The 14,397-nt window shown below is 43.0% G+C and overlaps 1 non-coding gene across 1 annotated transcript; it reads right to left on the reverse strand.

Annotated features, from left to right (window-relative positions):
* Positions 1-4,228: 4,228 nt before the first annotated feature.
* Positions 4,229-4,302, reverse strand: TRNAN-GUU (transfer RNA asparagine (anticodon GUU)). The gene has a single exon. It is a non-coding gene; the product is annotated as a tRNA-Asn (tRNA).
* Between the last annotated feature and the right edge of the window lie 10,095 nt (positions 4,303-14,397).

Raw genomic sequence — 14,397 nt, forward strand, 5'->3', positions numbered from 1 at the left:
CCCAGGACACAAGCAGGGAGCTGGATGGGAAGCAGGGCCACCAGGACATGAACCAGCGTCCATATGGGATCTGGTGTGTGCAAGGTGAGGACTTTAGCCACTAGGCTACCACACTGGACTCTGGTTTGATCTTTAGGACTCATGGCTACCAAGTCCAGAGGAATAAAATTTATTTTTATGTTTAATTATTCTGTATTATGCATGTAGGAATAAAATAGTTGTGTTTCTCTGGGATTTCCCCCCTAAACCTTGCATCATAAGACCTCAGGGATGGGTGTTAGAAATGAAAACTGGTGTGCAAAGAGGTGCTCAAGGGAGCAGGGCCTCCCTTCTGTCAGCTTGCCCTGCTGATTCTGTCCACAGCGATGGGCACTGCCTTCCCCACAGGACGTCAATGCGAGCCTGAGTATCAGCTTAGTCAGTGTCTTCCTCCTAAGCCACAGCATCAGTTACACAGAGCACCACCTTAGGAAGCAGAGCCCAGACGAGCTTGGCAGCCTTGACCAATAGCCCCCAACCTGCCATTCAAGTCATACTTCAGTTTGAAGAGCCTATAAATAGCATCGTCCTGGAGGGTAGGGAGCAGATCCATCCCGGGGGCCCTCAGAATGCACACAGTCTTGCGAGGCTGTGAGGACTTTTGTATCGAACAATGCTGAATCCGGAGCATCCAGAACTTCAGAAGAGCATCCAGAAAAAACAGAAGTGCATTAACCATGCGGCTTTCCGTCAGCTTTCCCTGTGGGCTAAAGAAAAACCTGCAATATAAACAGACCCGGAATGGAAGGTTTCTGTAACTCTTCTGATGGTTCTGAAATATTTACTGATTGATTACCTACTTTTTTCCAGATCCATGAATACTACACTCTTTGTTTTTTTAAAGACTTACTTGAAACCCAGAGTTACAGAGATGGAGGAGAGCGACCCACCATCCACTACTTCATTCCCCAAATGGCCACAATGGCCAGCTTTGGACTACATCAAAGGCAGGAACTTCTTCAGGATCCCCCATGTGTGTGGTGGGATTCCAGGACTTGGGCCAGTCTCTGCTGCTTCCCCAGGTACATTCCAGTCCCAGGGAGTTGCACCAGAAGTACAGCAGCCAAGACTCCAACCATATGGGGTGCTGGCCTGGCAGGCAGCAACTTTATCCAGTAAGCCGTAATGCCAACTCTGAATACTATGTTCTCTAGTGAATTTGTAACATGTATCAATTAATTCATCCTCTAATTTTATCCAAGCATTTAAAGTACACAACAGTTTGCTGGTGATATTAGGCACGTATTTACATCACTAATGGCTCAGCAGCTTTTTTTTTCTTAAAATTTATTTATTTTTATTGAAAAAATCAGATCTACAGAGAGGAGGAGAGACAGAGAAAAAGATCTTCCATCCATTGATCCACTCCCCACACGGCTGCAAAAGGCCAGAGCTGAGCCGAGTCAAGCAAAGCCAGGAGCCAGGAGCCTCTTCCAGGTCTGCCAAGCGGGTGCAGGGTCCCAAGGCTTTGGGCCATCCTGGACTGCTTTCCCAGGTCACAAGCAGGGAGCTGGATGGGAAGCAGGGCCCTTGGGATTAGAACCAGCATCCACATGGGATGCTGGTGCATGCAAGGCAAGGACTTTAGCCGCTAGGCAACCATGCCAGGCTCTCAGCAGCCTTTTAAATGCTGTTTAGCCTTTTATTAACGCTCCAAATGATTTCAGCCTAGATGTGGATTTGGTTGTTAGTTTAGACTCAGAGACTAAATCAAAATTAAACTCCCTTGAAGCAGCATTTAATGCAGCATCTATGACCCAATGTAAATGAAACTTTTACAAAGCTGAGGCATCCTCAAATATATAAGTAGCTTTTCCAAAATATTCCCCATAGCTACCTTTATGTGCAATGGCCATGGACAAGAAGTGTGCTAACCTTTTGCTGTAAGATCAATCACTCACACCAGAAGACAGTTTTATATTCTGTTCTGTTTTCATTTAATCCTTCCTCTTTATAATCTGCCTTCTAAGGCCTACTAATCCACCCCACCCCCAGTAGGACAAGGTAGAATATACTTAGAAATTTAAGATCAGATTTAAAACGGCCACCCAGGCCTCTGTGTTAAGAGCAGATCCCTGTTCTGTCTCACAAAGGTGTGCTAAAACAGGGGTTTCCATGGGTGTCCCCCAATTCCCAAACATGACCGTCAAGCCCAAGAATCCCGCTGGTGTAGACCACCTGACTGTTCCTTCCATATATTCCTGGACTGTTCCCACTGGGCTTTCTGATCTTGCCTTCTCCCCTTGCTTGGATCAAATGCTGCCCCCAATACTCTCCATGTTCCCACGGTTTCCATCGGAAGGAAGGTGAGCAGCACAATGAACACCCATTTCACAGAGTCCCTCACGGCTCAACATCTCATGAATGCTCAGTGCTTTACCTTTCACCTGCATCATGAGACTTGGAGCAAAATACTAACGAAATTTCATTTTAAAAATCACATTGGGGGCCCCGTGGCGTGGCCTAGCAGCTAAAATCCTCTCCTTGAACATGCTGGATCCCATATGGGTGCCAGTTCTAATCCCGGCAGCTCCACTTCCCATCCAGCTCCCTGCTTGTGGCCTGGGAAAGCAGTCAAGGACAGCCCAAAGCCTTGGAACCCTGTACCCGTGTGGGAGACCCAGAAGAGGTTCCAGGTTCCCGGCTTTGGATCCATGCAGCACTGGCTATTGCGCTCACTTGGGGAGTGAATCATTGGATGGAAGATCTTTCTGTCTCTCCTCTTTGTATATCTGACTTTGTAATAAAAATAAATGTTTTAAAAAAATAAAAATCACATTGGGTTTTCAAAAGCTAATTCATCAGGTAGCTCCATCTTGAGCCACTTGCTGGTAGCAACAAAGCAGGGAAGAGTGAGGACTTTGGCTCTGGGCATGACTTCACGTTCTAATCTAGGCCTACTTCAGCCATATACTGCCTGGCTGCCCAGCACTTCAGCTGCCTCCCGGGGAAGGGTCACGAGGCTCCACATATTCATCTGCAAGACATCCAAGGATTCGCCTCACCACTTTCACTAACGCTACAGTTGTAGTATGTCACCAGGAGTGCAGGCGGGGGTGGAATCTCCAAAGTTGCTTGTTAATGGTATTTTAAAAGAGAGGCCTAGGGGAGGTATTAGGGTTATGTGAGGCCATGAGGGCAAGGCCCCCCCACCACGCCATTCCTGGCTCAGTGAGAGGAGGCCAAGCCAGAGCTAGTGGGCTCGCGCAGGGTCTCCGAGGATGGTGGGGGCCGCCTTGCGACTCGACAGAGACCACCAGCCAGAGCCTCAGCAGATGCAGCTGTTGAGTACTGACCTTTCCAGGCTTCACAGCTGCAAGCCCGGCGGACATCAGCCAGCCTTCGGTACTCAGCATGAGTACCGGAGAGGGGACGGCGAGGATCCACTGGTGAATCGGGAGCCCTTGGAGCTGAGTACAGAATCCCCCATTACCACGAATAAAATGGGATAGTTCTTCCTCTTTCCCCTCCCAACCGCCATCTGCGTTTCTGTAGGATATGCCCAGCACAGCTGTTTTGATGAAACGGATTACTTTGTCAAGGCAGTTCATATCTAGAGAGTATCATTTTTTTTTAAGAAGAGTTACAACAGTCATGCATTTTTAGATTTATTCCATCCACCACAAAATGCTAGCATTTTAATAGGAAAACACTCTTCCCAGAGCGTCCACAACACGGGATTTAGTGTGACAAAAGGCACTTCTGAATGTGCTAACACCGGCCACAATCCAATTGGTTCAAACAATTCATCCTGGTGGCAGCGTACTAGGATGTACACGCCAACGAGGAACAAAGAGGGCCACACGTCAGCAAAAGGGAAGAGTTGTGAGTCTGTTTGCCACTTGAACTTGGCCGAAATACAGCCATTCAGGGGGCCTGGGACTCTGCAAGCCCCCAGATTTAGAACGAGACCGGGGGCGGGCTGGGGGGACTTGCGGGGGGCGCGCTAACGGCCCGACCTCGGCGCGAGACTCAGCCGGCTCTGCTGCCCGCCGCGATCCAGGGCCAAGCTCCTGGGGAGAAGAGAAGGGCACCCGGTGCACCCGGAAGCCGAGGAGCCGTCGGCCACCAGGTCGGGACGAGTCCGGGGTTTGCTCTGGTTCCTCGGGAGAGCTCCCCAGCGTAGCAGGGAGGTCTGAACTCTGAGATGGAAGCAGACTATCCGCGAGAAGCTCGCAAAATATAAACGCGTCCCTGGGTGGGCTCGAACCACCAACCTTTCGGTTAACAGCCGAACGCGCTAACCGATTGCGCCACAGAGACTCTGACGCTGGTAGCCTCCTTAGCCACAACCTTTATGAAGAATAAAAACGCTGTGTGTGCACATTCTATCTCATTAGTCATATGATTAAAACCAGCATTATTAAGTTCAACCTTCTAAAAGCTACTTTTTCTTTTATGTATACTGGAATATTACACAGAAAGACCGAGCAAAAGGGCAGACTGCGAGGTATGTTTAAATGATGCTCCGCCCCCTCAATTTTCGTTCTCAACGCTCCATCTGGAGAGGATATTTTTGACCCGTTTCCTTTTATAAGGAAATAAGCATTCTTTCAAAAGCCCTCCTTTTGTTTCAAGCTCTGTCCATGCTTTCTTCGCTCGCTCATCTTCCCAGTGCTGCATTTAAAAGTCGGCAACCACGGTGGCTGCCTTCTCTAACTTTATTTACTGGGCTGTAATTAAATCCCTATACACAATACATCCCTATTTGTTCGGTACTGACCTCACACTAACGTTCTGTTGCTGAAAATACCCAAGGTCCCTACGGTAACATTCCTTAGTCCCTGTGCACTTTGCAAACGTGGTTTATTGCTAAAACTGCTCCCGAGTCTCCCTGGAGTGAGTTTATTCACCCACATTTAAGTAAGCCATGACTCTTAAAACACACACGTCTTGCAGAATATTTATAACCCAGTTTTATGAAATAGACGTTGCAGAAGGGAAAAGGATGATTTATGACCAGCTCCTGAAACATTTCGGCAGTGCTACCAAACTTGTTACATCCCAAGAAGTACAAGAAAACCTACCCCCTTTGGTGCCAGTGTTGCGTTTTGCCTTTCACACTTCAGTATTCCGAATAAGGTTTTTTCCCCCTCTGCCGTCCTCAAACAATTGCCAGCTTCCACTTGAGGAACTGAGAATTAAATTTTTAACAGTCACTGACTCGCTCTGTGCGGCATCCCTCTGGAAAGAATCCGGATCCTGAGTGAGGAAGTCGTGCTCGCCACGCCGCGATCCAATCAAGGTTCTGAGCTCCCGCTGCGTGGTGACAACTTAAATAGGCTTTGGAACCAATTAACAGCTGAGTTGCTTGAAAGCGCTGAGATGTTCAACAGCTGTGAATTCGCACCGAGCTGTCCCATTCCACTTTCAACTAACTTTGAGAAGTGCACTTGAAAATTCTGGATTTGAAAAAACCAACCTCATAAACGCTATTGCAGAGCCTATAATGAGCTTGGTCTCGGTTTTTATGCCATCTTCATATTCGCAGATTGTGCACCTGTTGCCCTAAACTAAAACTGTCAGCACTGAGTTTTCTTCTCCCAACACCAAAATGCGAGTCCTTCCCTCTGTTACTATGATGCTCCTGACTATTTAGTTAGAACAGCCTTGTGGATCGCTTCTCGGCCTTTTGGCTAAGATCAAGTGTAGAACAGCCTGGGGGGTGGGGGGTACCTGATGCCCCAGAGGCACTCCAGGTTTACTCTCCAGCCTAAACTAATGTTAGGAACGCTTCTACTCTGGTCAGTATCTTTAGCTCTCATCTCTTTTCCTCACTTGTCATTATTTTAACTTCTAAGAGAATGAGAAACAGCAAGAAAAACATTTAGAAAGTAACAGTGACTCTATGCTAAAAGTTCGTCTAAGTGACAACTACCATCTGTTCTAAACTTTGGCTTTGAAAAAATTTTTAAATAAAATAAATGGCTATATCCACACTTCATTAGCTGTGCCCTCATCATCTTTCAGTGTGATCCCAATATTAAAAATATTGACTGGAATTTGAACTTTCAACTTCATCATCACTTTATTTTGCAGACTGCTCACATGCAGGAATAAGATTACGTGTTGTCATTTAAATCTTTGTCATTATCTCATATCATGCCTTAATATTTACATTCAGTCTAAAAAAACAAAATTAAGTCTACTGAATTAATTTAAGAAACACACTTTCTTTCCCAAGAAATCAAGGTAACCCAAAACAAATGGTTCCTGGAGCCTCACTTATAGTTGGATCTTCATAATTACTGAAGATGAAAAGATGAGGTATTTTGCCCCTTTTGTGTGTGGATAGCATACACAATGAAATTTCATATCTGCCTTTCCCAAGAAAATGTACAGGTTAACACGCCTATTTATATAATTTCCTTCTTATCAAAAACAGAACGGGAAGAACTGTGCAAATGGGAACCACCTGTTTAACAAATAAGGCACAAGGAATCACACTGATCTCTGGTTTCCAATTAGCATAGTCTATTACAGTTCCTATCAACAAAACGGGCAGCTCACAGGAGTTCCACAAACAGGGTTGTTCATGACATTGATTCTTTCCACTTTCTGTATTTCAGAAAACTGGGAACTGGGTTGTTAAAACTGATCAACCCAATTAGCTACAATGTTCAAAACTCAAGAGAATCAGAGAAATCCTCCTGATACTTGGAAGGTTGTGGTACCAGCAAGCAAGAGAGAATACTAAAGCAGATGTCACAGAGCCAGAGAAGAACACAACTAGCAAAGCAACCTTAGTCACATTTCTTAACCAGGTCATCACTGGATTTACTGCAAGCTTAAATCATGTCTCAGTCTTGCACTGAATACCAAGTTTCCCATATTCAGCTGCTAGTGGCATTGAGCAGGCAGGAGTCACAGCACAAAAGACAGTGCTCCCACAGAACACTGCCTCCGTGGTGCACTGTGTCATTTCATCTACTCTTAAAATATACAGAAAATCAAGACATCATGGAAAGGGTCAGCAGATCTTTTTTCATCATTTTAAAACTTAGTGTCACTTAGTTGGAAAATGTGCTCAGTGTTTCAGATAATTATATCCATTCTGTTTTTAATGGAACAGATGTACTCTAAAAGAGGAAGATACATAATATATGTGTGTGTATATATATATATATATATATATATATATATATATATATTACACTACTATTCTGCATGGTGAATTCCAACAGAAACTTAAGGTATCAATAGTTCTCTTCAAAAATGCCTCTTCTGTGCAAGAAAATATTTTCAAATCATACTATGGTTTTACCCAATTATACAGAATCAACATTTTAATCACTGCCTATCCATCTCCAGAAAAGTATTATGTACAAATAGCAACAAAGATTGGGTCTGTGTCCAGTTGAATAGAACCTTGGATCCAACTAGAAATGTGTGTTGGTGGTGAGAGTGGAGCTAGACCTCCCTCAGTGGGCTGTGCCAGTTGTCCTGGAAGGCCCTGAGGTGATCTCAGAGGACCTGCTGCATTCCACCAGTTGGTCCATCTCTCAGCCACACCACTATCAGGGGAGGTGCCTCTCCTTGTACTTTCCACAGTCCCTGCCTACTCTACACAGAGTGCTGGTGAACTGATGGCCCTGCTCCCTTTCTGAATTCACCTGCTAAAAATTACCGTTAGCAAACCAGAGCAGATGTCAACTTGTCATTTACTTCAAAAGAATAAAGGAAGCAAATGCCAAAGGGAAACTCAACAGCTCAGCCGCTGGCTCCCTGGAATGTAGGAGCTCCTTCTTCTTCTCCATGAGTACAGTAACACTCACCTCACGCACTTCACAGACCCATAGGAAAATCACACACGAATAATCTTTTCACTTCCAAGACCTTAGACAACATGCCAGTGACACTATTAAAGTATGATGGTTCTGTTAAAAAGAAAGGAAAGGAACTTGAGTCTCTCAGAGAACACAATTTGGACTGGTTTAGAGAAGCTAAGCCGCCGGTTGGTGAAGCCAGGGAAACCCTAGACATTGTCGTCCACTTGCAGTGCCCAGGGGAGGGCTCAGAAGGCATATTACAAGGATGAATGCACTTACTGCATTGGCACAGGTCAGAAAAATTTCAGGTGTGGAGTCCAGACCAATACGCCAAGAGTGGCTCCTTCTCGGCAGGCATTTCCCATAAAATAAATAAGATACCTTGAATGACAGTCAATGAAATCATGATAACAATTGTGCCTAGTAAAACGTTGGCACTCAGTGAACCATTCATTCAATGAACAGTTGACCAGGGCATCATTAGAGCTTTTGGCGGCATATTAACATGCTTTTAGGTATTCAGAACTATAGGTGTGATACAGGGTTGTTTTTATACTAGCTTATTTTATTTGAAAGAGAGGGAGAGGAAAAAATTGCCTTTCATTCTTTCACGTGTTACCTCCCAGGATGTGCATTCGCAGGTTCAGGAGGGGAGCAAAGGCGTTAATGTAAGTTTTCTGAAATGAGATGCAGGTGTCCCAAGCAGACTCCTAACCAGGTACCCAAATGACCTCACCCAGATGACAGCAAGCTTGATACATAATCCACATTTTTTTAAAAAGTCATCTTTGAAGAATTTTTGGTGATTCATTATAAAACACCTTAAGTAGTAAGTACACTTTGACATTCAAAGTATGATCCCATCAAAAGGATGATTTTAAAATATGAGATAACAAGCATTAGCCATTTGCCTAAAGCCTCGAGTTTGAGGCACCACAGAACTTTATGTCTTATTCCCATATGCAATGAAAGACACTGCCACTGTGTCAACAGCCCAAGCTAAACCCCTGGCATCCTCTCAGGTTCCTCTTGTGTGTCTTGCCTTGAGTCAGTCACAAAGATCCTGCCTTTGCAATGAATGGCTCTGAGCTTTCACTTCACCCCTCCTTTCTACCCCTACTCCCACCACACAGTACTAATCCAATATATTCCATGTAATTTTTCCCTCACTACAGGCCAGGCTTAACTCCAATGACTACAGAATAGTATTACATACACTTTATGTACATAGTATACAGTATATACTCGCATAACAAGCATTGACTCGCAGATCCTGCGCTAAAAAACACACGTGGCTAGATCACATATTCCCATAGCAGTTAAGCCACCTCTTGGTTCAGTGCGATGACTTAGTGGCTAAATCTTAGCCTTAAACGCACTGGGACCCCATATGGGCACTGGTTCATGTCCCGGCTGCTCCACTTCCCATCCAGCTCCCTGTTTGCGGCCTGAGAAAGCAGAAGAGAATGGGCCAAAAGCCTTGAGGCCGTGTTCCTGCGTGGTAGAATCAGAGGCACCTCTTGGCTCCTGGCTTTGGATCAGCTCAGCTTTGGCCGTTGCAGCCACTTGGGGAGTGAACCATTGGGCAGAAGATCTTTGATTCTCTCTGCAGACTGCCTTAAAAAAAAAAAAAAAAAACTACCACTTGAGACACATACATCCCATCTCAGAGGGCTTAGCTTCCCTATTTATTCTGGGAGACAGCAATTGATGACTCAAGAAATTGGATCCCTGCCAACCTTGTGAGAGAGATAGATTGAGTCTTCTGGCTTTGGTCTGGCCCAACCCTGGCTGTTGCTTTTGGGAGAGAACAAGCAAATGCTCTCTTTTTGTCTTTCACATAAAATAAAAATGAAGAAAACACCTGCAGTACATTTATCTCTCATCTAGCTACTCTCATCTTATATGAATAAGAAAACTAAAGCTTTCAATGGCTACACTTTAAATCTATGATAGTCCCACCTTCTGTTCCTGTGCTTTGCTTTTACCCTTCTTTCTGAGTAGAATAGAGGGTTCTCTCTTCCATCGTGAAGTCTTACTTGCCCTTCAATTTTACGTTGGCCTTGCACTCCATGAAACTTTTTTTGCTCCCTCACCCTCTAAAACATTGTACTTCTCCAAGACTCACATTTATACTTATTTCTTCCTTCTAATTTGCATGTATATTACTCAAACATGTTATCTATCTTTACACTTTCTATAGCACATGACTTAGTCATATCAAATAAGTGTATGGATAATTTTAAATTATAATGGAAGTTTTTTAAAAATCTTAAATATTTATTGTATAAAACAAGTAAGGTTTACAGGTTTCTAAGACAATGCAGACCAAATATTAGGACAAGAGATTATCAAGGGAATCCCAAATTGGCCTGAGATCAATAAGAACCCAAATCAGTTGTTTCTAGAAAAGGTTTTTATGGGTTAACATAGTGCTATTCCTGACATCATTAAAACTAATCTGCTTGTCCAGACTTAGCACTAAACAAGCACTTTCTACAACACTTTATGTCAGGCGGTGCTCCAAGGATTTTGCAAATACCCACTCATTTAAATTTCATAATTAGTATATTGGATAAGTTCCATTACTATCCTGCTATACAGGTAAGGGAAGAAGTTAAGTAACTTCCCCAGGACCAGACCCAGGCATATTTCTGTAGACTACTCTCTTTACCTGTGGGACTTTGCTGTGTCTATTTTTTTATTAAGCAATAATTCTTGTGTACGGTATGGCTAAATCTCTTTCTAACAATTTGGAAACTTAAAAAATCTTCTACTAAATTAATTATTTTTATTTTTATATAGTCACAAGCTTTAAATATGTAGAATAATAAAAAGAATTCCATCAAATTCACCATATCTTACCACCTTACAATCTTACCTTTAATCTTTTCTCTCTTATCCTCCTCTCAATAAGTAGTTTATTTGTTTTTTGATATGTGTGGGGTTTTTTGAAATTTATTTATTTTACTTGAAAGAATCACAGAGGGAAGGAAGGACAGAGAGGTCTTCCATCTGCTGGTTCACTCCCCAAACGGCGACAATGTTCTGAAGCTGAAATCTAGCAGCTTCTTTCGAGTTTCCATGTGGGTGCAGGAGCCCAAGCCTTGAGCCATCCTCTATTGCATTTCCAGGCCAAAAGCAGGAGCTGAATTGGAAGCAGAGTAGCCAGGCCTTCAACCAATGCCTGTATGGAATGTCAGCACTGCATTCCAACTCCTCTGACTGTGTTTTTGAGTAAACCACTACATGATATCCAATATATACTTCAGTTCATTTCCTAACTTGAGGAATTGTTTTACATAACAGCTGCATAAGTATCACAGGATGTGATGCCACACTGCTACATTAGTTTCTCCTCATCTATAGACTTTATTCAGATTTCACCAATTGTTCCATTGAGGGCCTTTATTGCAAAAGAAAATCAACAATCATGATTTACATATCATTGTCACATCTTTGATCTGTAACAATTCTCTGCCTGTTTGGCTTATGTCTCTTCTCTCCCCAGGAGGACAGCGCAGTGATTCTACAGAATGCCCCTAAACATCAGGTGTTTTCTTATGACTACATTTAGGCCAGAAGCTTTCCTCTCTCCATCTAGTACATTTACTAGGCCAGGTATTGCAACATCCACCTGACACAAATGGAAGAATGAGGCAGGAGGCCAGAACACGCACTAAGAGATGTGTGATGCCATGATGATGAGCTTGGCAGAAGCAGAACTTCCCAGGGGTCTTCAACATCATGCAGTGTGAATAATGCCAACTATCTGAACATAAATTAAAGTCTTTATTTAAAACCCTCTCCCTTTTCCCTCTTATTTTTTGTCCAGTTAGACATCTTCTGAATCATTCTGATCTGACATTTAATCTCCTGAGAAATACTCATCAGAGAGAGGAACAATTATAGCATTAAACCGATTTTGATTCTTTGGTTAGATGGAGCCCTCAATGAATGGTCATTGAGTTTTGTGGTTTAAAAGACAAATCCGTTGACACTTGTTTATGAGGATTCACGTCCTGCACACCTGTTGGCCTCTTAGTGAGCAGATTAGTTTGAACTTTTGAAATTGCTCAAGACACGTGGAGCTGCTGGGATATATCATGGTGTAGCCAAGTGTGTTTGTCTGGGTTTGCCTCCTGCAAAAGAGTTTCTAAGCATGACTATGAAAACACAGGCAGCAGACATTTTTTCACAGATTTAGCAGTGTCTAAATCATTGCAAAGAAAAAAAAGTGCCTATGAAGATTCAGGAACCAGGGCTTGGCAGTGTGGCCTAGTGGCTAAGGTCCTTGCCTTGATCCCATATGGCTGCTGGTTCTAATCCCGGCAGCTCCACTTCCTCTCTATCTTTCCTCCTCTCAGTATATCTGACTTTGTAATAAAAATAAATCTTTAAAAAAAAAAAAAAAGATTCAGAAACCAGCAAGTGATCACAACAGAATCACTTTGCCGAATCAAAGAAAAGGTGGAAACTGTTTGCTTGCGGCAGTTTCAAGAGAATCATTCTCCCACTTCATGAGAGTTTCACCTTCCCACTGTCTATCTAGGAACTATTTTTAAGATTTTTTCTATTAAAGAGTGTCCATAACAACAATAGGGTATAAACTAAATCATTAGACTCTATAGCTGTAGAGTCAAAGGTTTTTGACTTCTGAGAATCCTTGCAATTAAAATAGGGGCATTTGTAGCCATAGCCTTTATAATATTTACACAGAAAAATAGATATTTCTGCAAAATTAATTTTTTGGAGGATTTTTGCTTGAAGACTACCTTCCAAATTAGGTTCACATTAAGCATTCCAATAATTGATTCGAAATTTGTAAGACTTTTATAGACACACAGAGAAAGAGATGGCCAAAGTTCAACAGACATAAGCAAAATTACGTAACAGGGTCCTGTAGTTGAGCATTTATGTTTGGATTTGTGCACAGAATTTATTTTAGATGGGCATGAAAGAACATCCAGAACCACAAGTCTCTGGAATCATGTGATCATGCATCAATCAAGTAATGCCAGAATAAGAATTTCTTTTATGTTATTCATTATATCATACTGGAATTACAGTTGTGGAGCTTCAGCTGGTTTGCCTGGGTCTGATTCCCAACTTCAGCTACTGATTCCAGCTTCCTGCATTTACAGATCTGGAAGGCAGTGCTGATGTCTCCAGTAATGGGGATCCTGCTTACCTGGCTTAGGTTCTCAGCTCCTGGCCCCAGCCCCAGCCTGGCCCCACCTAACTATGGCGTTTGGGGATTGAATCAGCAGACAGAGTGTTCCCTGTCCTACCACCCATTCTAATTAATGAAAATTTTTAAAAAGGAAATGAAGTACTGAGATATGCTACAGGATGGGTAACGCTTGAAAACGTTATTTCTTTGTGCTGAGAGACAGTAGCCAGAAACTAAAGACCACATATTGTACGAATCCACTTAAGTGAAATGTCCAGAACAGACAAATCTATATAGACAGCAGAAATCAGGAACTGGTGTTAGTTTTGGTCCCTATGACAAATACTTTTCCTACTTATAGAGGAAATAGGATTTTTTTTGGCTCTTGGTTTTGAAGGTTGATATGTGAAGTCAGGCAAGACCAGCCTTAGGAGGCTGGACTCTGGTAATGGAGGAGTGCATGTGGAGGAATGATAGCAAGGTGAGTCGGTAAGCAGACAGAGATAAAGGCCTAACTTAGGCTTACATAAGCAACCCTCTGGAGAGGACTACCTGCGCAGGACACACATCTGCCCCCTATGACCTTGTGCCCTCCCACTGAGCCCTCTTCCTAGATGGCATAATTGGGTCATAACTGGATTTGTCAATTCTTCATGTTGAAATTTACCATCTGTGTTCAGACACATATTCTATCCATACCATAAGCAGAGGGAATGAATTGGGACTGCTATTGGCTGAGGTTTCCTTTAAGGGGTTGAAGAAAATGTCCTGGAATTAGAGTTGACGGCACAACAATATAAATACACTTAATTGTATACCTTAAAGGGTAAAATGTATGGGATATAGGGCCCAGCATAGTAACCTAGTGGCTTAAGTCCTCACCTTGCATGCACCGAGATTCCATATGGGCGCCAGTTCTGATCTTGGCGGCCCTGCTTTGCATCCAGCTCCCTGTTTGTGCCCTAGGAAAGCAGTTGAGAACGACTCAAAGCCTTGGGACCTTGCACTCTTATGGGAGACCCAGAATAGGCTCTGGGCTCCTGGCTTCAGACTGGTGCAGCTCCGGCTGTTGAGGCGACTTAGGGAGTGAATCAATGGACGGAAGATCTTTCTCTCTGTCTCTCCTCCGTTCTGTATATTTGACTTTTCAACAAAAATAAAATAAAACTTTTAAAAGATTTATGGGGTGTGAATTATATCTTAGCAACAACAAATAAAATTAAAAAGTGTAGCTATACCTTTGAATTATTTACTGTCGGGGAAGCAAAATTATATTAATTTAGCTGAATTGTCCAATATCAGCAGCAGAGCCTGCATCTTGACTTTCAATAATTTTAATCCATTATTTTTCACTGTGATTAGCTGTATGGTACTCAAATCTCATTCTGAAGCTGTCATCTAGATACTTATTGAAGT

Source organism: Ochotona princeps, chromosome 10 (genome assembly GCF_030435755.1).
Source record: "Ochotona princeps isolate mOchPri1 chromosome 10, mOchPri1.hap1, whole genome shotgun sequence".
NCBI lineage: Eukaryota > Metazoa > Chordata > Mammalia > Lagomorpha > Ochotonidae > Ochotona > Ochotona princeps.